Source organism: Capra hircus, chromosome 10 (genome assembly GCF_001704415.2).
Source record: "Capra hircus breed San Clemente chromosome 10, ASM170441v1, whole genome shotgun sequence".
In the NCBI taxonomy this organism is placed as follows: domain Eukaryota; kingdom Metazoa; phylum Chordata; class Mammalia; order Artiodactyla; family Bovidae; genus Capra; species Capra hircus.
In genome coordinates, this window is record NC_030817.1 from 19,238,725 (window position 1) to 19,263,769 (window position 25,045).

General features: G+C 44.1%; 1 protein-coding gene across 5 annotated transcripts in view; it reads right to left on the bottom strand.

Annotated features, from left to right (window-relative positions):
* The window catches only part of RGS6 (regulator of G-protein signaling 6), a 613,815-nt gene that overhangs the window by 196,819 nt on the left and 391,951 nt on the right, over window positions 1-25,045 (bottom strand). The gene's annotated exons all lie outside the window — the stretch shown is intronic.

A 25,045-nucleotide genomic window follows, 5' to 3' on the forward strand; every position in this document is an offset into this window, starting at 1 on the left:
CATGGATGCCAACAAGAGATACCAGGAAAGGCCTCTGCTGTGTCAATAAACATAATAGCAGGATCTGCTATGGGTCTTGTGCTGGGGATGCAGAGGCCAAGGGGTTATATATAAAGAGCAAAAAGCATGATCTCTAAGAACAAGGCTGTGCCCCCAGTTCAGTAAGGCAGGGAGAAAAAAATTCTTGATGGGATCCAACATGTAATTCAGTATGAATGTGATGAAGTTCCTCCCCTTTCCCAGACTGGATTTATATATAATTTGAATCACATGAAATTGCCATATTCCACCTAAAGAAAAGGAAATTTCCTCTAATATATTAACACACAGCTGTTTGGAAGTATAGGCAGGGCTGTCTTTGGGACGAGAGAAGAATCCAGCCAGAGTGGCACAGGAGAAAAAGAATACAAATCAAGACATGGAAAGTGCTGATCTGGAGAAGTTGGAGGACAAGTCTCAAGGTTGTGAGTGGTGGTGTGAAGGGGGTTGCCTTGAGCCAAGAACAGGATCCTCTCCTTTTGGACTAGGGAAGACCACGCTATCAGGAGAAAGGCCACGGCGGGCTACGGCCTGGAGCCAGGTGAAACTGTATTGATGAAACCAGATACCTTGTACATATACTGAAAAAAGAACAGAGAGAGGAGATGGACGACCAAGAATACGGTGTCTTAACTTGGAAAACCAATCTGTAGCTGAGAATTTACAAGGCAGATGTAATTCCCTGGGCAGAAATCTTCAGAATAGGATACAGAGCAACCTGTAAGCAGGACATAGATCTTTTTGTTTGTCCAGGGGTAGGGGAGGGCAACTGGAAAAGAAGAGAAGATAGTGTTTAGCTTTATCACCTATTTTGTTCCCCTAAGCAACAGAATGTAGTTGAAACACCAAGATGGATTCTCTGAGTACTTCCATATAAGACACATAATTTTAAGTCTAGAAATTTAAAGCTGTAGTTCAGCTAGTCTAATGTGCTAGCATAGTAATTCGTGGGTGAGTTTCTCAAAGTCACACGACTAGCAACTTATTTGCAGGAAACATAACTTGTTAGAGACAAAGTTAGGATAAGACATAATGTAATAATAACATACAATAGCCAAAATATATTTAGACTTTATTATGTAGTACTCTTCTATGTACCAGACACATATTATCCTATTTCATTCCACTGAGTACTCCACAACCTCAATTCCACTATTATCCTCATTCTTAGATAAAGAAATTGAGATTTGGTGAGGTGTATCAATCCGGCTAGACTAGGCTAAGTTGAGATAACAAATAACTCTCAAAATCACAATGGTTAACATAACCAATTTTTTCTCTCTCATGCTACAAGTCTATCAGAGGTCAAAAGGGGGACTGTGCTTATTGCAGTTTCTTTGGGGCCCAGGCTGATGGAGAAGCCACCATCTTGAGTGTTGCTGGTCATTGTGTTAGAGGGACAAGAGAGAATTCTAAAGATTCCTGCATGAGTTATTACGTGCTATAGCCCAGACGTTAATATAATAATGTCACAGCTCTTTAGACAAAATGAGTCACCACCCAACCACAAAGGAGCCAATCTTTTGGGTGCCAGGAAGAGAGGAGAGCTGACCACCTGTGAGCAGCATCAGTGACCACCTTAGAGGTTAAACCACCTTCCCAAGGTCACACAGCTACCTGGTGGTAGACCTGAACTTGAACCCAGCCACACACCCCAGAGATCAGGCTTCTGAGCCCTGGGATGCTCTGTCATCCAGTAAGAGTCTCAGAGAACAAGCCAAGCAAGGAGACCATTCTCCCCTGGATATCCCTTGATTTCCCTGAGAAGGACGGACAGTGAGAAAGAACTTAAGCTCCTGGTCCCTTAGGCAGTGGTTGAATATATAACACCAGGAAAAAGGGTCCTTCTCTGAAGACCTGTATTCTGTATCAGGAGGATTTTCAACCATATTCTTATTCATAGTCTCAACTAGGGCCCCACCTTTTGTCCTCTAAACTCAACCCAGTGATTCAAAGTAGTTTGAGTATTTACTACTTATTGATAGTCCAGGAGAGTTATTCCTAGAAAAGTGATCATATTTCCAAAATAATCTATGGTTTAGTTTAGTGTGCTACATGAAACCAGAAGTATCAGTTACACTGTTGCTTTTTATGGCTTGAAAATTACTGGGAATTGGAGGAAAGCCAATATTGTAATTCAATTAGACCCCTGACTTGACACTAGTGGGTAAAAGTTCCAGTTAAGTGATATGGACTGGATTTAAAGACTGGCAGAGGTCATCTCCATGATTCTTTTTCTTCTGCTCTGTTTAGTTGCTTTATCACACCATTGAATCTTAAAAGGACTTATTTACTAAAGAAGAAGATCCATCTTCTTATGTTGGCCCACCATGTACCAAGGGTTAGATCACTCATCAGAGATGACAGGACAATTCCCTTAAGTGACCAGAAAGGGGATAATGTTCCAGTAATAGCTTATAACATTGGAGGTGTAGAATAATGTTTCCTTGGTCCCTAGTTCCTAATTCCTTCGCAGTATTAATGTATACCCAGATCCTTACCCTGGCTTCATGATGGGCTAAAAGTCTGCTTCTTTACTTTGGGGCTTAGCCATGTGATTTGCATGGCTCATATAATGTTACTGAATGTGATATGAGCAGAGACTTTCAATATACCTGGATGGTGATGCTCACCCTCCTCCCTTACCCTCCTGCATCAGATAGTTGTTGTTCCAAGGAAGGTGAGAGACATCCAGAGCAGAAGGGATGCAACACATAGCTGGATCAGTCAAAGATCATGTAAGACAGTGGTCCAACTTCCTTGTGGTTAAAAGTCAGCAGAGCTGTAGATTTGTTAGTGAAAAATACATGCTTATTGTGTGCCACGGAGTTTGGAGTGATTTACTCTGCAGAAAAGTTGTGGCTATTGCTGACTGATACATAGAGCTCTGGGGAAAACATGCATTTTCAAAATTGATGAAGCCATACAAATACCTGGTAACAAGGATCAATAAATTATAGAGGTGGAGTATCCTAGAATCCAAACCTTTTAAAAAATGTAGAAATCCCACCTACACTATTCATTATGTGCTTAAAAATTCCTAAGGTCAATTCTACCAGCATTATGCCAGGCAAATTTGTGATTGCTGAGTTTGATTCCATAGCATGGTTCACTGTGACATCAGCTAATAATACTGTCTCTGAATTTTTTTTTCATGGTGTACAGAGAAATGCTAAGAGTACAGACCCACCAAAAATTCAAAAGTGGGTTCCCAGGAGCTTATATAAAGTATAATGACAAACATTTTCAGAACATCTATGTTATGATCTATCCTAGGTATTTAAAATCAATTATCAATATTCATGGCCTTAAAATTTATTTAACAAAGATATTGAAATTAAAACTCAGAAAGGTTAAGTGGTTTATCCAAAGACACATAGCTAGAAAGTGGCAAAGCCAGGATTTCTTCCCCAATTCTTCTTATCTCCAACGCCCAAGCTCTTTCTATCAAATCTAAGATTCATCTTATATCTTCAACCAGTGCCTGACAACATGCTTTGTAGCTAGAAAGCACTTAATACTGTTTGCATTGAAGGGAAAGTTTAGTTCAGGCCTAAGAGGGTATAGGAGAAAAAAGAAATTGATCTAGATAATCAGATTCTCAACCCTCTCAGGGTTTATTCTGGTCCAATGACTGCTGGTATCTTGTTGCTCAGCATTTTCCCTCTTGGTCTCAGGGGCTTGACTGGATTTATCTTCTATTGGTAGATCACAGCTTCCGGGTTGGGGATGGGGAGAGGGGAGGTATACACTTCTGTTTCCTTGACTGTTCAGTTCCATCTAACTTCTGGTACCTTTTGTTCCTGAAGAAAAGCAGCATCAATTCCCTGTCATCCTTTAATATGAAGTTCTGTGTCACCAGGGAGCATGCTGGACCTAAGTGACACTGAGCCAATCAATAAGCAGGTGGCCCTTATCTGACAGCCAAGCCATGCGGAGAAACCATGTGGCCAGCTCTACCTGTTCTGCCTGGATGGCTCACGACAACCAGACACCCTTCTTCAAGGAGCTCAAAGCTCAAAGCACTGACAAGCACGTAAAACAGCAGGAAAAATGGAAACCACTCACTACACCATAGTGGGTTTTCTCTGAAATGAGGAATATTATGAGGACCGTAGATGTAACTCACTGAAATAGCCATGGGGTGTAAGAGAGGAGTGAGGAAAAGCAATCCTCTGTTTACAAACTGAAGCCACAGCAGGAGGCTAGGAAGAACACTGGTCTGAGGCCCCAGAGAAATGCCAACCTCAGTTTCACTGACTTGCTGTGTTGACCTTGGACAAGTTATTTAAACTCTCTGGACTTTACGTCCCTCATCTCTACAGTGATAGCTCTGGCTGCTAAACTAAAATTTCTAATTCTAAAACATGAGAGATTTCTCTGACCTGACAGATACAAAGCTGTGTCTGCGAGGAAAGACTAGGAGCAGCAATCAGGCTACCAGGTTCCCCTTCTGCCCATCTGCCCTGCGGATCCGTGCAGGACGTTCCCTGTGCTGAGCAGTGCAAGGTGAGGGAAAGGTGCTGGGCCAGACCAGAGAGTTTTGATGTTTTGAGAAATCATTTTGGACGGATGGCATCGGAAGCCAGACAGACATGATCCAAAGAGGCCCTGACAGTGCCCTTCTTGGCCAGCTCCATTTCTACTTGGATAGATGGCATGCCTAACAGAAATGACTAACGGCCAATATTGGTTTTGTTTATGTAAATTAATTACCCGAAAACTAATTTATTTAGCTCCTCCAATTTTTCCTCAGTGGAAGATTAGAAAACTTCAAGACTACGCAAACTATGCTGCTATTATTAAAAAAAAAAAGTCCACCCCAACTTCAGCAAAGAAGGCAGAGTATGCCCCAGGCACGAGGGTCTTTTTATTGAAGCATTTCATCTTGACTTTGCAATCAGTTGTCTATTTCTAGCTACTAATGACTGTCACTTCAGCTCCTGCATTCATTAAAAATCCCTTCTGTTTTGGTGTCTGTGAATGAGTGAAAATGACTCTTTGGACACATCTTATCAGCCCAGAGGCAGGAATCAGAGCTGGCAAATGATAATCATATTTCTTAATCCAAAATGGGCATGCTTCACTGAGCATGCTCTGTCCCATATGTGTTCCATAAGATCAGGCCATTTCTCACTCTTTTTTTTATTTTTTATTTTTTATTTTTTTTTTCCCTTTTTTTTATTTTTTTTTAAATTTTAAAATCTTTAACTCTTACATGCGTTCCCAAACATGAACCCCCCTCCCACCTCCCTCCCCACAACATCTCTCTGGGTCATCCCCATGCACCAGCCCCAAGCAAGCTGCACCCTACGTCAGACATGGACTGGCGATTCAATTCTTACATTTATTTTTAAAAATACAAAACACTGCTCTTCTCAACTTATAAATGTTCTCAGCTTCACCTACTGGTTTAGTGAACATTTATTGAGCATCTACACAGTGCCAGGCACTGATCTAGTTTCTATGGTAACAAAAAGCAGGTAAAAGACAAAATCTGTTCCTCTTCATCATGGACTAATAAATTTCAGAAAGATTCAGGGATCCAGTCTGTGTTGGAGATAGCAGAGCCAAGTATGAGTTCCAAAAAAAGCTGGAAACACTAAGGAATATCACTTTCAGAAGCCCTCAGAAGGGGAACCATGAAGGCTTCCTCCCTTTTTCTCCACCCTATTCAATGGGCAGGAACAGAATTTGAGATTCCTTGTGCTAGTTACGACAAGATTGCAGTGCCTCCTAATTTGCGTTCAGTTAAAGTTACTTTTGAATCTCTGTCACAGCCTAGAATGCTTTTGACAAAAAGTTTTTAAAAATCCAAATTCAGAACAGTATGGAGGTTCCCCCAAAAACTAAAAATAGAGTTACCATATGATCTTGCAATCCCATGCCTAGGCATATATTCAGAGAAAACTATGATTAAGAGAGATACATGCAATGTTCACAGCAGCACCATTTTCAACAGCCAAGACATGGAAGCAAACTAACTATCTACCTACAGAGGAATGGATAAAGAAGACGTGGTGTGCACATATACACGGATGTGGACTATTTCTCAGCCATAAAAAAGAATGAAGCAATGCCATTTGCAGAGATTATCATACTAAGTGATGTAAAGCAGACAGAAAGACAAGTGCCACATGGTATTGCTTATACGTGGAATCTAAAATATGACACAGATGAACTTACATACAAACCAGACACTGACTCACAGGCATAGAAAACAAACGTGTGGTGACCAAAGGGGAAAGACGGGGAGGCTCAATCATGAGTTTGAGATTAACACATATATACTACTATATGTAAAACAGATAAACAAAGATGTCCTTTGTATAGCACAGGAAACCATATTCAATATCTTATAATAATTTTTAATGGAAAAGAATCTGAAAAAGAACACACACACACACATACATATATACACTTCAATAAATTTTTTTTTAAAGTCCAAACACAGGGGATACAGTAGGCCCCCTACATACAAACCTTCAAGTTGTGAACTTTCAAAGATGTGAACATGTATTTGCCTGTCCAGCCATGTAAGTTAGTTCACATGTCTGGCATACATCAACACATGTGTGCATCTTCCACAAGTGGCTGTGCTTCTGTGTACTTTACTGTACAATACTGTATGGAGAACAATAGACCCGTATCTTTTTTTCAAGCCTAGGATGTCTAGAAGCAAGCATAAAAGCAGCAGAGATGTTGCTGTTACTGCTAAGAAGTTATTGTACTGTACTTTTAAAGTTACTGTACTTCAAGATTAAAAATATTTTCTCTTGATGACTGTGGCTTTGTAGTAGAGCCTGAAGTCAGGAAGGTTGATTCCTCCAGTTCCATTCTTCTTTCTCAAGAATGCTTTGGCTATTCGAGGTTTTTTGTATTTCCATACAAATTGTGAAATTATTTGTTCTAGCTCCATGAAAAAAACCGCTGGTAGCTTGATAGGGATTGCATTGAATCTGTAGATTGCTTTGGGTAGTATACTCATTTTCACTATATTTATTCTTCTGATCCATGAGCATGGTATATTTCTCCATCTATTAGTGTCCTCTTTGATTTCTTTCATCAGTGTTTTATAATTTTCTATATATAATCTTTAGTTTCTTTAGGTAGATATATTCCTAAGTATTTTATTCTTTTTGTTGCAATGGTGAATGGAATTGTTTCCTTAATTTCTTTTTCTACGTTCTCATTATTAGTGTATTGGAATGCAAAGGATTTCTGTGTGTTGATTTTACATCCTGTAACTTTACTATATTCATTGATGAGCTCTAGTAATTTTCTGGTGGAGTCTTTAGGGTTTTCTATGTAGAGGATCATGTCATCTGCAAACAGTGAGAGTTTTACTTTTTTCCAATCTGGATTCCTTTTATTTCTTTTTCTGCTCTGCTGTGGCCAAAACTTCCAGAACTATGTTGAAGAGTAGTGGTGAAAGTGGGCACCCTTGTCTTGTTCCTGACTTTAAGGGAAATGCTTTCAATTTTTCACCACTGAGGATAATGTTTGCTTTGAATCAGTTCTAATGAGGTGGATGAAACTGGAGCTGATTATACAGAGTGAAGTAAGCCAGAAAGAAAAACACCAATACAGTATACTAACACATATATATGGAATTTAGGAAGATGGCAATGACGACCCTGTATGCAAGACAGCAAAAATTACACAGTTGTGTATAACGGACTTTTGGACTCAGAGGGAGAGGGAGAGGGTGGGATGATTTGGGAGAATGGCATTCTAACATGTATACTATCATATAAGAATCAAATCGCCAGTCTATGTCTGACGCAGGATACAGCATGCTTGGGGCTGGTGCATGGGGATGACCCAGAGAGATGTTATGGGAAGGGAGGTGGGAGGGGGGTTCATGTTTGGGAATGCATGTAAGAATTAAAGATGAAAAAAAAACACCAATACAGTATAGTAACACATATATATGGAATTTAGAAAGATGGTAATGATAACCCTCTATGCGAGACAGCAAAAGAGACACAGATGTTTAGAACGGACTTTTGGACTCTGTGGGAGAGGGAGAGGGTGGGATGATTTGGGAGAATGGCATTGAAACACGTATCTTATCATGTAAGAGACGAATCGCCAGTCTATGTTCGATACAGGATACAGGATGCTTGGGGCTGGTGCACGGGGATGATCCAGAGAGATGATATGGGGTGGGAGGTGGGAGGGGGGTTCAGGATTGGGAACTCATGTACACCCGTGGCTGATTCATGTCAATGTATGGCAAAACCAATACAGTATTGCAAAGCAAAATAAAGTAAAAATAAAAATTAAAAAAAAAGTTTTCTCTATTTTTTGTTTTTTTTTAATGTGTTATTTGTGTGAAAAATATTATAAACCTGTTAGAGTACTGTACTATACAGCTGATTGTGTTGGTTGGACACTTAGGCTAAATTTGTTGGACTTAGGAACAAATTGGACTTAGGAATGCACTCTCAGCTTGGTACTCATTCATATGTAGGGGTCTTACTGCATTTTCCCCATATAACAACCAATCAGCATGTGGGTGGCTGCGGCATTACTGCAGTTATCCAGTTCTACCTGAATCACCATCTTGGCCATTCCTTCATGGTTTCCAGAAGATTACCCCAGCACTAGACATCACTTCTACATTAGAGAAGTAGAAAAGTGGGAAGAACCAGGGACTGTTGGTATAGCCATATTTGTTCCTTTTATCCGGAAAAGCATATTCCTTCCCAGAAGATCCCAACAGATCTCTGCTCTTGTCTCATATGACCCAGAACAGGGTCATATGGCAACATGCGGTTGCAAAGAAAGCTGGGAAGAGTGTAGTTAGCATTTCCAGCCTCTTCTCCACATGGAAGTATGGGAAGAGGGGAATGGAAATGGGGTGGGGTTCACCAAGTAACTCTGTCTACCACTAAGACCTTGTATTAAAGAACATTCATGAAGGATGGTTGGTTCATCTCTCATCTGTTCTCTACGTGCAGCCTGTATCACCATAATCTGTACTCGCATTTCCTATTAGGTTTTTTTGTTTGTTTGTTTTTTGTTTGTTTGTTTGTTTGTTTTACTCACCATTTAATCCTAATTGTGAGTGCTCAGTAAATATATATTTATGAATAATTGAATGTGGCAGTGGTGGTTTAGTTGCTAAGTCATGTCTGACTCTTGCAACCCCATGGACTATAGCCTGTGAGATCTCCTCTGTCCTGGATTTCCCAGGCAAGAATACTGGAGTGGGTTGCCATTTCCTTCTCCAGGGGATCTTCCTGACCCATGGATCAAACATGTGTCTCCTGCATTGCAGGCAAATTCTTCACCACTGAGCCACCAGGAAAGACCTATAATCAAATGTATTCATCAGTAAATGAATGAGTCAATGACATGAGTGCTATATTCTTAAACAACTTTATCTTGGAATCTAGCATTGAACAGGATGCTTAATATTTTAGGGTCTCAGGGGTAGTGATATCTGGAATTTAAAGTAAATTTGGCATTTACATTTTTAAGATAATTCTGCTTTGGAAATATGTTAAATAAGTAGAAATCTCAAGATTTCTTGAACCTTAGCAACAATGTTCAAGGAATTATTAAATAGGCATTTAGGTACTAGTTGAGCCAAGAGCCAATTCCCCAGTATACTGAGCCTAACATCACCCAGGGGCAGTGCTAGGCTGGAAAGATGAAACAGCATTGTTTTGTCTCCTGAAAGTTTATTTTTATGGTTTTAATATTACCATATGTAGTGCTTCATAAATTACTTTTATGGAAAACATCTTCATTTAATTGAAGAGAAAAAGTAGGCAAGAATGATGCTCTAGGTCAGTGAACAAATAGCTTATTGATGATACTTTAGAGGAAATGACTTTCCCTTGAGCTTGGCTAGAATAGTCAAGTCTTAGAAGGCATTGTCTCTCTTGTAGAAGAATCTATTGTTTGTTTGGAAATATGAGCAGAGCTGGTCCTTTGGGCAAGCCACAGAATAAAGAATGTCTGACTGAGGAAGGTCAGATACAGTGTAAATGAGGAAAAGGGACACTGACCACATTCTAGAGATGTCAGAGGACCTAAAATCCTTTTATTATAATCTCAAATTACTGTAATTTGAGTGTGCCATCTGCTTCTTATTGGGAACCATCCCCCTTTCACAAATAAGCACACTGATACTTAGGGAAGGTGAACTGTCCAAGGCCAAATGAGACTTGAATAGTGAGATTATTGATAAGAAACCCTGGCAGCCTTGAGCCAGAGCTGGCTCCCTGGGTCACTATACCAGTGCCAGGGCAGCTCCCAGGGAGGTTTCGCTTAACCTTAGGCTTTAGCTGAGTGCAAGGAGATGTAAAAGATGGGGCCACATCTTGTGCTTTAAAGTTTAATACACAGTGGGGAAGGCAGAAAAATGTTCCCTTCAAAAGATGTCCTCATTCTAATCACTGGAACGTGTGACTATTACCTAACATGGCAAAAGAAACTTTGCAGATGTAATGGGTTTAGGGCTCTGAGATGGAGTGGTTATCCTGGGTTATCCAGGTGGGTTCAGTCTAATCACATGAGTTCTTGAAAGATGAAGACTTTTCCCAGCTGTAGTCAGACACACACACACACACACACACACACACACACCACACACACACACACACACACACACACACAGATATGACTATAGAAAAGAGGTCCAAGAAATCGGACTTCATTGGCTTTGAAGATGGAAGGAGGAGCCACAGTCCAAGAGATGTGAGAGGACTTTAAAGGCTACAACAAGCAAGGAAACAGATTGTGCCCTGGAGCCTTCAGAAAGGGGTGCAATCCTGCCAACACCTTGATTTTAGCACAGAGACCCATTTCAGACTTCTGAGCCCCAGAACTATAGAACAGCAAATGTATGTTGGGTTAAGCCACTAAAATTGTGGTGTAATTTGTTACAGCAGCAACAGTGACCCCCACTCAAGAACAAATGTTTAGAAAAACCATTATTCTGTATTGCAAAACAGATTAATATTTTCTCCTCCCAGGGAGGAAGTGGGTAGATTTCCCACATTCCACTGCTCTCTGCTTTTTCTGCACAGTTTAACTGCCAAACCAATGGACAACCAAACACTGTGGCTGTCTGCTTGGGGAAAGATGTCAAGGATGAGGACAGGGAAGACGTCTGTCTCTAACCCGAAGTAATTGCTTCCATGACATTTTAAATGCTTCAGTTTTTGGCCTACTGGGACCAATTAGATGAGTGGCTCAGAGGTTATTTCCAGGAGTTTCTTAAATGGGTCACAGCAGCCCACTAATTAACTTCAACACCACAATCTACACATGGAAAAACAAATACCCTTTCTTATTTCTCATCTCCAATCTTCCCTTGCCACATTCTTCAGTTAGCCTACCAAGGAGAATTGGACAAAAAACATCAAGTGGAGACACAATATAGATAATTAGGTCAGCATCATAAAATGCTCCAACTTTGAACGTGAAGCCTTCTACAGAACGATTCTAGTTCAACACGTACATCATTTTCCCCTTACTTCCCTCAGTAATGTCAATACCTTAGTTTCCAAAGAAAACTGGTCCCTCCAGTGTCTTGAAATCACACTATATTTTTTCCTCCTGGAGGGGGAACAAGAAACATAAGACTTGTCCCCCCTCTGCCCCCGTCCCTGCCCCAGCAAGGACATCCTGGACTCTGGAATCATTCACCCTTTCTGACTCTTCAGCACCTTCCCCGACTCCAAGCTGAACAACTGAACTGGTCACTGGAGCGAATTAGAATCGTTCATGTAAATCATCTCCTCAAATATCTGCTGTGGTTCCCTACCGCTACAAAATAAGTGCCAAGTTTCCTATTATGGGATTCAAGGTCCTCTATGATTGGGCATCAAATTACCTTTCCAGCATTAGCTCTCCAAACTTTTGGTTCTTGGATACACCTACCTGCAAACAATTCTCTGTATTCTCATGCAATAATAATCCATCCACCACTGCAAACCCACTGGGTCCTCATTATACTCCCAGGCCCTGTACAAATCTCCTCTAGGGAATGTCACTTGATTTTTCCAGCATATGCATACATAGGCATTAAGAATGTCTATATTTTTATTGAAGTATATTTTACTTGGCTTCCCTTGTGTCTCAGACAGTAAAGAATCTGCTTGCAATGCAGGAGACCTGGGTTCAATCCCTGGGTTGAGAAGATCCCCTGGAGAAGGGAAGAGCTAACCACTCCAGTATTCTGGCCTGGAGAATTCCATGGACAGAGGAGCCTGGCAGGCTATATATATATAGTCCCTGGGGTTGCAAAGAGTTGGACATGACTGAGCGACTTTCACACACACACACATTTTACTTATAATGTGTTGATTTCTTCTGTACAGAAAAGTGATCCTGTTATACATATTCATATATATTCTTTAAAAAAATATATTCTTTTCCACTATGGTTTATCATAGGATATTGAATAGAGTTCTCTGTGCTATACAGTGGGACCTTGTTGTTTAATCCATTCTCTATATGTAGAGACCTATCTCTCATGTAGAACCTATCTATGAAATAGAAACAGACTCCCGGACATACAGAACAGACTTTTGGTTGCCAAGGGGAAGGGAACTGGGGAGGGATGGAGCAAGAGGTTGGGATTAACAAATGTAAGCTATTATATATAGAATGGATAAACAAAATGAATGTTTATATTTTTTACTCCCTTTTTCCATTCAAAGGATGTGAGGTAAGATCCAAAACATAATGTTTCTCCCTTGCTCCAATGGTAAGTGCCATATGCCTCCACTTAGGACATTTTTTCTGTTCCTGAAGTTTTGCTTCTTTCCCTCTGGACCATAACTTTCTGAAGGGGAGAGACAGTTCTCATCTTTGAAGACAGGACCTGGTCCTCTGTACCTGGGCCCCATTGAACAGAAAAAGAAAACAGAGGATAACAGTCAGCCCTTCAAACAGGAAGGACTCACCCCTTAAGCTCAGGATAATGAGAGAGCCAGCCCTTCAGTCTCCCAGAGCTTCAGAGAGAAGAGAATTTCCAGATGGATCAAGAAGGGCTAGAATGAAATTTCCTCAGCAACTGCAACCCCCAGGATGCCTAGAGACGTTTTAGAGGATTAAAAAAGAAAAAGCAGGGCTGCAGCTGAGGCAGCCCCAAGCTCCCCTCTCACTTCTGTCCACACCTCTTCCGACAGGGCTGCCTGAAGACTGCTCAGCTGCCTGTCCCCCGCAGCACCTGTCTGCTTTGCTCAGAGCCACAGCCGTCTGTACTCAGAAGAAGCCAGGGTGGCACCCTGATTTGGTGCTAAACATCTCACTGTTGGTGATGACGATGGCATCCTTCCCTCCAGTGGGGAGGGAGATGCTGCAGGACTCCCCTCAGCCCTTCTGACTCTGATTCTGGGCCTGTGGTTCACCTGGCCCAGCCCCACCTGTCCCAAGGGGGCCCTGTCTTTTCACCATTTCCTTGCGTGGTGGCCCGACTGCTGCTGATCCTGTCACTTTTCTTTCCGGGGCATTTTCTTCTTTGGTGACATCATTCTTCAATTTTGATGTCCCCAGATGCTCCAGTGAGCACAGGAGAGTTACCCCCAGGGAAGGGAGACTGAGAAAAACCAGCAGGCCAAGCCAGGTGACCCAGTCCTAAAGGAGAAACAGGAGGTGAATCATCACTGATCCCAAGTATATCTGCATGCTCACTAGGAGCTAGGTACTGGAAAACCAGACAGGAGGGTTTTCCTTCCATACTTACCTTTCGGCGCGGAGGTCCCTTGAGGTTTTTACATGAGCCTAAGGAAGCAGAGAAACAGTCCCCAAAGGAGCTGTGCAGAAGGAGGGGCAGTTACATTGCTGACTTCAGGTAATTCCCGCCTCCACTCCTTAGGGCGCCCCCGAGCACTGCCCTCAGCAACCTGGGGTCCCCACACTACTGGGTGGGACCCAGGGCAACCCTGGCTTGTGCTGCCAGAGGGACAGCAGCAACGATTCTGTCCTAGGTTTTGAGTCTCATGCATCTGAAGAGTGAAACTGTTAGCCACTCAGTCGTGTCTTTGCGACCCCATGGACTGTAGCCCGTCAAGTCTCCTCTGTCCGTGGGATTTTCCAAGCAAGAATACTGGAGTGGGCTGCCATTCCCTTCTCCAGGGGGATCTTCCTGACCCAGGGACCGAACCCAGGTCTCCTGCATTGCAGGCAGATTCTTTACCATCTGAGCCACCTGGGAAATTCTCTGATGAGTCTCCTTGCTGATAATTAATGCTGCTTGGAACACCCCAGTATACTGCTTTCTGGAACACTCGTCTGAGTCATGCCAGAGTGCTCCCCTGCTCTGTAACTGATGCCCGGAGGCTGCTGTCTCCCCTGTAGGCCTGCATCCCCTTTTCCTCACTGCATTCCTGTACTGTAAGTGCCCCTGTCCCTTCTTTCCTTACATAAGAAAGAAGCACGAGGTCCCCTTGCTCTTTCTGCAATGGCTGGTCTCTGCTTTCATTCAATCCAGCCACCAAAGGATTAAACAGAAGGGACTAAGCCACGATGGGTACTTTAACTCACCTTTTTATAGTATTTGCCCAACTTTTAAAAATATTCATGAACTACTTTTTATTAATTTTAAGGAATTACAGTTTATTTCTAAAATTTAAGTGACGATGTAGGTAAAAGCTCTTAGCACAGTACCTGGCACATAGATAGTTGCTTCCAATAAATGTTAATTTCCCCTCCTTCAAAACAGATTTAATTTCTTCTTCTATCTGAAGGAAATGATTAATGACAGAAGATTCTACTACTCCCTTCAGATGCATGTGATTGACCCTTTGTTTTCAGTCCCCTACAGAAGCCTCAGCAGATGGCAGCTGGGGACGAAGAGCCATGCTTTCCAAAGAGCTGTCACTGAAGTCATTTCCTACCTAATGAGCCCACTTACTGTAGGTTTCCAACTCTATGGAAGAGGTCTGCCCAGGAACCAACTCTGAATCACCCCTGGGCTCCGTGAGCAGCCTTACTTTTACCATCTTCCATCCCAAGCCCCACCACGTGGCAGGATAAGCAGCAGGACTTTCCTGGCCACTGGTAGCACCTTGCCAAAAGCTGGACTGGAAGAAACACAGGCTGGAATCAAGATTGCCAGGAGAAATATCAATAACCTCAGATATGCAGATGACACCACCCTTATGGCAGAAAGTGAAGAGGAACTCAAAAGCCTCTTGATGAAAGTGAAAGAGGAGAGTGAAAAAGTTGGCTTAAAGCTCAACATTCAGAAAACGAAGATCATGGCATCTGGCCCATCACTTCATGGCAAATAGATGGGGAAACAGTGGAAACGGTGTCAGACTTTATTTTTTGGGGCTCCAAAATCACTGCAGATGGTGATTGCAGCCATGAAATTAAAAGATGCTTGCTCCTTGGAAGAAAAGTTATAACCAACTTAGACAGCATATTAAAAAGTAGAGACATTACTTTGCCAACAAAGGTCCATCTAGTCAGAGCAATGGTTTTTCCGGTAATCATGTATGGATGTGAGAGTTGGACTATAAAGAAAGCTGAGCACCAAAATATTGATGCTTTTGAACTGGGTGTTGGAGAAGATTCTTGAGAGTCCCTTGGACTGCAAGGAGATCCAACCAGTCCATTCTGAAGGAGATCAGCCTTGGGTGTTCTTTGGAAGGAATGATGCTAAAGCTGAAATTCCAGTACTTTGGCTACCTCATGAGAAGAGTTGACTCATTGGAAAAGACTCTGAAGCTGGGAGGGACTGGGGGCAGGAGGAGAAGGGGACGACAGAGGATGAGATGGCTGGATGGCATCACTGACTCGATGGAAGTTGAGTCTGAGTGAACTCCGGGAGTTGGTGATGGACAGGGAGGCCTGGCGTGCTGCGATTCATGGGGTCGCAAAGAGTCGGACATGACTGAGCGACTGAACTGAACTGAACTGAAACTGAAGGGAGGTCTGGAGGAAGGACAAGCTTTGCAGGCCCAGGAATAGGTGTTTTTCTATCTCTTTTGCCTCCTGCTCCTGAAATCATGACCTGAAAGATAAATTTGTTTTTCATTTCCAAGAAAATGAGATATAATACAGTATGTATCCACCTGGTGTAATTCCATTTTTAATCTAAGAAGGACTGGAGAAACTCTGGGAAGCTTGTGATACTCTGCTGACCACACACTGAAAATCTGTGGGATAAATACCCATGAAGGGAAGTGAAAGTGTTAGTTGCTCAGTCGTGTCTGACTTTGCAAGCCCATAATCTGTGGCCTGCCAGGCTCCTCTGTCCATGGAATTCTCTAGGCAAAAGTGCTGGAGTGGGTAGCCATTCCCTTCAGCAGAGAATCTTCCCGACCAGGGATCGAACCCAGGTCTCTCCCATTGCAGGCAGATTCTTTACCATCTGAGCCACCACCCATACCTGAAAATAAACCCTGCACGTCCCTTGGGAGGGCAGTGAGATCATTTGCCAATGATTTGTGTTAACTACACGGGTTTAAGTGACTTTTGTAGTCACTATTTTTTGCAATCTCCCTGCAGCTCTTCTACAAGTGAGAAGGAGAGCAAGTGAGGGTCAGACGGAGCCTGCAGGCCTATCAGGCAGGACCCAGGAGCACCCACTGGGTGCTCAGCCCCCACCTCCAGGGGAGACAGGGTGGTTGGAGAGTCATCCTGCAACTTGACAGTCATTCAGCTGCCCACACACCCTAGCTTTTCAAGTTTCAACAGAGATGCTGCAGTCTATCCCACCCAGCCTTTAGGAGGAAATTGAGAGAAGTTTAAGCAGGGCACCCGGCCCCTCCCATCTAAATGAAGATGACCCTTTCCCTCCTCTGCTTGTGGTGGGAGGATTTGCAGGGAACCAGAGGTGCAGAGGAGGGACACAAATGGGAGAAACTGCTGGATTTGAATCCGTGATCACAGCAGTTTGGAAGGGAGAGGGTTTCTCCCCATAACCCCCACCGCCATCTAGGAAGAAAGGCTGTTATAGGGCCTCAAATGATTGGCAGGAGTGTGGAATAGGTACATGGTTGGTGGGAACTGGACCAGTTCCAGAGCAGAATCACATCAGAAAGGCCACGTCTCCAGCGGGACTTCCACAAGCAGCTCTACGGGCTTCACAGGAGCTTCCTGCTGCGATATTCTTATTACAGTCTGTTGTGAATCCACTCGTTGTGGGCTGAATTCTGTTCTCCCCCAAGTCCTACCTTCATGTCCTTACCCGCCAGTAACTCAGAATGTGGGCTGATGTGGAGACAGGATCTTTACAGAGGCCATCATGTTGGAATGAGGTCATTAGGGTGGGTCCTAATCTGAACAACCCTGTCAGTACAAAAAAGGGATATCGGACACAGAGACAGGTAACAGGAAGTCCATGTGGAGACTCAGGGAGATGACAGTCATCTGCAAGCTCAGCAGAGTGCCTGGAACACATCCTTCCCTCACAGCCCTTGGAAGGAACCAGCTCTGTGGACATCTGGACCCCAAACTTCCAGACACGGAGCTTTGAGACAGTAAGTTTATGTTGTTTAGGCCACTCCATCTGTAACACCTTCTTATGGCAGCCTTAGCAAACTTAACACTCCTCAATGACTTTATAGGTCAGAGGAATTAATTTTCCAACTCCTTCCATTCAGCATGCAATGAAAACAATCTCCTCTCAGGGTCCCTTCTCTCCACTGCTCTCTCCCTACACACACACACACACACTCTCTCTCTCTCTCTCTCTCTCTCTCTCTCTCTCCAAGAGACGATGACTAATTATTTCCAGATTAGACAAAGTGCCATGTGCCAGACTGACTTATTTGACATCTTGCATATTGTCTAATTTCCAGGAAGCCACACAGCATACTACTTCAAAACTCAGCCTTTTTAAAAAGCCAAGACCTTGTCTAATGTGAGAGCTGAGAGTAAATACAGGTTCTGAGGCTAGATTCAGAACCAGAGGTGCAGGAAAACAATACTTCTTAGAATAAGGAGTGAGGAGTATTACCAGAGCTGGTTTTTATTTGTTCTAAAACTATCTGTGAGTGCATGCAGGTTAAGTCACTTCAGACGTGGCTGGCTCTTTGTAATCCTAGGGACCGTAGCCTGCCAAGGCTCCTCTCTCCATGGAATTCTCCAGGCAAGAATACTGGAGTGGGTAGCCATTCCCTTCTCCAGGGATCTTTCCAACTCAGGAATCGAACCTGGGTCTTCTGCATTGCTGGCAGATTCTTTACTGTCTGAGCCACCAGGGAAGCCCCCTACACTGAATATAAATCAGTGCAGCCACTGTAGAAAGTAATATGGAGGTTTCTCAAAAGAATAAAAATAGAAATACCACATGACCCAGCAATTCCACTTCTGGGAACATATTCGAAAAATACAAAAGTACTAATTCAAAGAGATACATGCACTCCAATGTTCGCAGTAACATTATTTCCAATTGTCAAGGTATGGAAGCAACCAAGTGTCGATCAACAGATAAACTAATGAAGAAAATAAGGTCTATATACATAATCGAATACTATTCAGCCATAAAAAGAAATTTTGCCACTTGCAGCAATACAGATGGACTGGGAGGGTAATATGCTAAGTGAAATAAGTTAGAGAAAGACAAATACTATTTGATATCACATATGTGGAATCTAAACAATACAACAAACTAGTGAATGTAACAAAAAAGAAACAGATTCACAGATCTAGAGAACAAACTAATGGTCACTAACGGGGAGAGGGGAGGAAGGAGGGGCAAGATAGGGTAAGGGCATAAGAGGTACAAACCATTAGGTATAAATTAAGCTGTAAGGATACACAACATAGGGAATAAAGCCAATATTTTATAGTAACTGTAAATGAAGCATAAACTTTAAAAATTATGAATCACTATATTGTAACCTGTAACATAAAATATTGTACATCAACTATATTTTCAAAGAACAGTGTGTTTGCTCTGTAAACACAGCTTCCAAACAAGGCCTGCAGCCCCTGGCCCTTCCTATATAGAGATTTTGATCTATCACTGCCAAGCTCTAGAATCACTTCTTGAGCCAAGGCCCTGGTCCCTAGGGGTCACTTCCATTCCTTAAAATGCAACTAAGTCAGCCTGAAAGGGAAACCTGTTAACCTATTACTTGCATCCTCCCTGGGATGAGTTAGTCCATCAGATGAGTGAGTTATCACCAGAAACAGCCAGAGAGCAGGGTCCCCCTAAAGGGCTAGGGACAGTGGGGGATACAGGGTAGGAGGAGGGGTAGAATCTGAGGCTTGAATTCTAAAGTGGGCTGTGTGAAAGGGGATGGGTGAGGGTGGCATGGAAGGGCCCCTCCAGAGCCAGGGGAAGCCTGAGATTGCCAGGCCCCCTGGGGGGAAAAGTGTCCAGGAGGGAGACAGGGGGAGGAGTGACGTTTTCATTTCAAAAAGCCTTTCAGAGTAGCTGCATGTGGTTCTTACCTTTGCTTTGTCACAAGGAAATCACGACCCTTCTGAGGATATCAATCTCCTTATAAATGACTCGGCTTCCCTGCTAGCTCAGCTGGTAAAGAATCTGCCTGCAATGCGGGAGACCTGGGTCCGATCCCTGGGTTGGGAAGATCCCCAGGAGGAGGGCATGGCAACCCGTTCCAGCATTCTTGCCTGGAGAATCCCCATGGACAGAGGAGCCTAGCGGGCTCTAGTCTGTGGGGTCGCAAAGAGTCAGCCATGACTGAGGGACTTTCACTTTCGTAAATGATTGGATGAGCTCCATCATGGAACTCATTTTTGCAGAAAATGTTTAAGACAGACATCCCTCATTTCCCTGATATCCAAATGTCTCCGTGGGTCTGTTTGGATTTCGGGATCTTTCCAGACCAGGAGTCCTTCCTCCTGTCTTCAAGATGAATGATGGTTCCCAGGGGAGGGGAGGGAGAAGAAGCACTCCCTGGCTTGCCCAACACGTGGCCTTCACCTCTGCGCCCACCTGCTTCCCTGGGTTGGTGCAGGATTCAGATGAGACGCGGACGCTCTTTCAAAAGCTGGGAGAGAGTGTTGATGGCCCAGCTCCTGCGCCCCACTGCCCTGGAGAGCAGAGAGGTCCAGCCTGAGCCTCAGGGTGGGTGAGCTCTGGCATGGCTGGAGGGCTACCCTGCACTGGGCCTTATGGGGAAGGACAGCACCATTGAAAGTATGGGTGAGCGGCCATAAAAAAGAATGAAATAATGCCATTTGCAGCAGTATGGAGGGACCTAGAGAGTGTCATACTTAAGTAAGTCAGACACAGAAAGACAAGTAACATGATATCACTTATATGTGGAATCTAAAAAAAAGGATACAAATGAACACTTATTTACAAAATAGAAACTGACTCACAGACATAGAACACAAACTTATAGATACCAAAGGGGAAAGGAGGCGGGGGATTAATTTGGAGTTTTGCACTAACATGTACACACTACTACATATAAACTACAAGGACCTCCTCTATAGCACAGGGAACTGTATCCAGTACCTTAGAATAACCTATAATGAAAAAGAATCTGAAAAAAGAATTTGAGTCAGTTTGCTCTATACTTGAAACTAACAGAACATTGTAGGTCAACTGTATGTCAATTTAAAAAAGATATTTAAAAAATATGGATGAGTGCCCTAAACAGGTCCTTTTTGTTCCCCAGAGACCTCTTTTTGGACACCAATTACATGCTGTCCTCAGACATGCTCCTCTGACATTTAAGAGCCTGGGGGTGGGGTGGAGGGTGCAGAAGGTTCAGGGGAGGGGAATGGCTGAGATGGAGAGAAAATTATACCACCTGCAGTTGTGATAATGTGTGTGCAGCAGAGAGAGAAAACTTCCATCTGATATGAATTCTGACAGATAAAAAGCCTTTGTCCACACGTAGGTCAGAATTCTGTTGTGTGTGTGTGTGTAAAATCTTGCGACCTCGCAGGGCTGGAAATAAAACTCAGCCAGTAGGTGTTGGATTCCAGTGGCTCCTCTGGCAGGGAGGACATGAGAGCTCTGGGGGAGTGTGATGGCAAAGGTGTCACCTCCCCACGGTCACAAAGCCCTTTCCTGTGTCTCCAGCACACGGCGTGGCTGCTCCATGGAGGCCAAGCAGCTCAGGGTTTGAGCCCCAGACACCAGCAAACCACAAGGCGCAAATCAAATAACACAGTGAGCGGCCGGGAGAAATGTGATTTTTGACAGTGGGAACTATCGATGAGGTAAACACAGCAGCGGGGACTGTGTCCAGAAGACAGAGAGGAGCTGCGGAGCTGCCTGGAGGTTTGAGCATTTGCAGAAGCAGGCGTGACAACCATCCCTGTCTGACTGGGAGGCAACAGCATCTTCCCAGTGACATACCAATTAGGCCCCCTTCCCTCTTCTACCTCCCTCGAAGCTGCCCTATGGCTCAGGCAGGAGCTGATTACATTCCCAACTGTGTGTTCAGAGTTGAAAAAGCTCAAGGACAAAGCATCGGCAAAGGCCTTTATTTGACTCAAGTTCACGATATTAAACTTTTTTTCCCTACATTTTAATTTTCTACCAATAGCAGGGAGATTATACTGTGCATCCCCTATGCATATTCCATTCTGGGGAGGTGGGGTAGATGTGTAGGGATAGGTCTGTGGCCTGAGACCCACAATGTGTGGAGCCCCCATGGCCCTAGAGGCAGTACAGGGCCTCCACGGTGCCCTCTTCTCCCCATCTTCCTCATTCTGGGGTGAAGAGCCCTCTGCTGTGCCATCCAGCAGGTGTTTTGCACACCACTGGGAGGGGGCCACACAGAACTCAGCCTTGCTCTTAGCTAATAATCATGGGTGAGTCTATTTCTCAGTTTCCTTCTGCAAATAAAAGCATTCCACGGCTTCCAAAATCCTCTCCAGATCTCATAATCTTCTTGTTCCAAATCTTCAGCTTGACACATCCCTTTAGGACATACAAGGAATGCTGTATCCCCAGGGGAAGGCTCCCCTCCAGATGTGTCTCTTGCCACAGCCTCTACCCTCCCTCTTCCCAACAGAAGAGCGGAGAAAGCTTACCTGAAAAATGAGTACAATAATGTCTTGGTATCCAATGGGATTGGCTCCGGGACCCCCATGGATAAAAAAAATCTGAGGATTCTCAAGTCCCTTTCTTGGACTTAAAAAGCTGTAGTGCAGTCAGTTCTCTGTATCTGTGGTTTCAGCTAACCTAGGATAGAAATCTGCTGATATGGAGGGTCAGCTTATGGGCTACAGAAACGGTCCCTGGCTGCTGCTTCTCAGGAGCCTGGTGCTTACAGAAAATGTGGCTCATTTTTGCTCCCTGCTTGGGGGCAAAAGGAACCAGGACCACCCCAGCGTCTGAGCCACCTTGCCACAATCAATTTTGGTATTTTTATCATCCCAATCAGAAATACCATACCCACTGGCAGTCCCTCCAGTTCTTGCCTATCATTCCCCCACCTGACCACATCTGCCAGCCCTAAGCAACCACTAACTAATCTTCTCTATGGATACATAAGGGCTTCCCTGATGGCTGAGATGATAAAGAATCCGCCTGCAATGTAGGAGACCTGGGTTTGATCCCTGGGTTTGGAAGATCCCCTGGAGGAGGGCATGGCAACACGTTCCAGCATTCTTGCCTGGAGAATTCCATGGACAGAGGAGACTGGCAGGCTACAGTCCATGGGGTTGCAAAGAGTCGGACACGACTGAGTGACGAAGCCCAGCACACAGATATAAATATCCCTTTTCTGGACATTTCACATCAGTAGAGCCATACATTAATTACAGATGATACCTGGACTTTTACTTGCCTCCACTCCTCTCTTTCTCTCTCTCATTGTTTCCAGATCCAGATGGGGATCAGGGGTGTTAGTAAACAGAGTCTCTGAAGCTCCAGCAATAATCCTCGGGTCCTCCGTATGAGGGTGAATCTCCTGCATGAACTGAAATATCGCCAACTTTCTTTTTTGGTGAAGATTTGGGGGACTCTGCACACTCCGCTGTAGTTTCCTAGCCATCTGGAGCCTATAGGAGCTTAGTTCAAGTTGTTCTCAAGGAGACCCAGTGCTGGCAGCAGCCTGCAGTGTCTGTCAGACAGTTTCCTGAGCCAAGTGGAAGCTGGGGCTCCAAACAGCGCCTCCAAGGTAACTCGGGCTGAACCATGTCTAGTTCAGAGCCAAGAGCCAAGGGCCCTTTCGCTCAAATAATTCACAGGCCACCTCTATATACGTAAACACAGCCCCATCCAGTGGGGGGCTGACAGGTGATTTCATGCATCATTTAACTCTTTGCATTGCCAAGGAATGCAACAGAGGTTAGATAATCAGAATAATTTCACATTTGTAAATGGCTTTCTTTTCTCTAAGGAAGAAAATATGGCAAACTCAAACTTGAAGAAAGCATTCAGCTGGACAACCCATAGAAAAAAACAAAATTGGGCATTTGTTACAATGATAAATTGGACACACTTCCCTTTACTCTCCTTTGCTAGGGCTGGAGGCGAGGTGAGTAGCCTTACAGAGAGGTCCTCAAGGCCGGTGGGAGGTACCGGTTGTGATTTGCTTCAAAGGGAATGCTGGAGGCGATGAAAGAAAGGGATGGGGAAAGAGTGAGTAGAGAGGAGACAGCAAGGATGAAAAAAGGGCGGAACACCCTTGACCTTGGAGCCTTGGTCTGAAAGGAGACTTGGAGCCCCAGGTCAGGCAACCCCTGTGGACACCAAGTGAGAAGACAGCTCCGTGGGCTGTCTGCCAAGGATCCCTTCATCCTGTTCAACCCTCTCCAGTCACAATTTAGCGAGGCAGACCCATCTCACCAAGCAGAGGACATTGAGACCCCTCGGGAATATACAGTCCGTTGGCCTTGTGCATATTCCTCGACTGTAAGTGAAATATGAATGCCTGGTCACTTCTCTGCTACCCTCAGCAAAGTAGGTCTTCAAAGTCCACGGGCAAACAGCTTAATCTTGAACAACCTGTGTTGGTTTCCTAGTCAGCCAATGCAGGTGCACGTAATGGGTGGACCCTTAACCTCTCCTTGAGTCTTCTTGATCTTTGCCTTTGGCTGAGCAGTCTCAAGGCTATGGTTTTTCTAGTAGTCATGTATGGATGTGAGAGTTGGACTGTGAAGAAGGCTGAGTGCCGAAGAATTGATGCTTTTGAACTGGGTGTTGGAGAAGACTCTTGAGAGTCCCTTGGACTGCAAGGAGATCCAACCAGTCCATTCTGAAGGAGATCAGCCCTGGGATTTCTTTGGAACGAATGATGCTAAAGCTGAAACTCGAGTACTTTGGCCACCTCATGCGAAGAGTTGACTCATTGGAAAAGACTCTGATGCTGGGAGGGATTGGGGGCAGGAGGAGAAGGGGACGACAGAGGATGAGATGGCTGGATGGCATCACTGACTCGATGGATGTGAATCTGAGTGAACTCTGGGAGTTGGTGATGGACAGGGAGGCCTGGCGTGCTGTAATTCATGGGGTCGCAAAGAGTCGGACACGACTGAGCGACTGAACTGAACTGAACTGAGTAGTCTCTTCTCTGTGTCTAGCAAAGTCCTTGGCCTGTTGGCTGCCTTCTCCAGATTCACCCTCCAGATGGTCTCAGCTGAAAGCCCTTGGTGGCCTGGGCCAGCAGCCGGTCTGCATCATCTATGAGAAATTGATTAATCAAGGGCTGGGGAAGCCCCACTCCATGACAGACCTGGGGCCCTGGAAAGCACGAAAACTGATGGACTCATGACTGCTATCTGGGTAGACAGGCCACATTTAAAACTTTGACAGGTCATCTCACTTTGCAGGTATTCAGTTGAAAGCTGAGATGGAACCCCTGACACCCTCATCTGGTCAGGGGTCTCTAGGTCCCATAGACAGCTGCTAAGAGAGGGTTTGGAATTTGTTCTGACAAGCTTGCAACATTAAGTTTAGATGTGGGCCCTGTGAATTTGAAATTAAATATCCTGTCACGAACATGGGTTTTAAAAATCCCATTTAGCTGAGGCATATGAAAAGTTGATGCCCTTGCAGATGAATCAAACTCAGAAAAATATGGCAGAAGCCTTGATTTTTCAACCTGTCAACAACCTCCCTGGCAAGAGCTGGGAAAAATATGCTAAG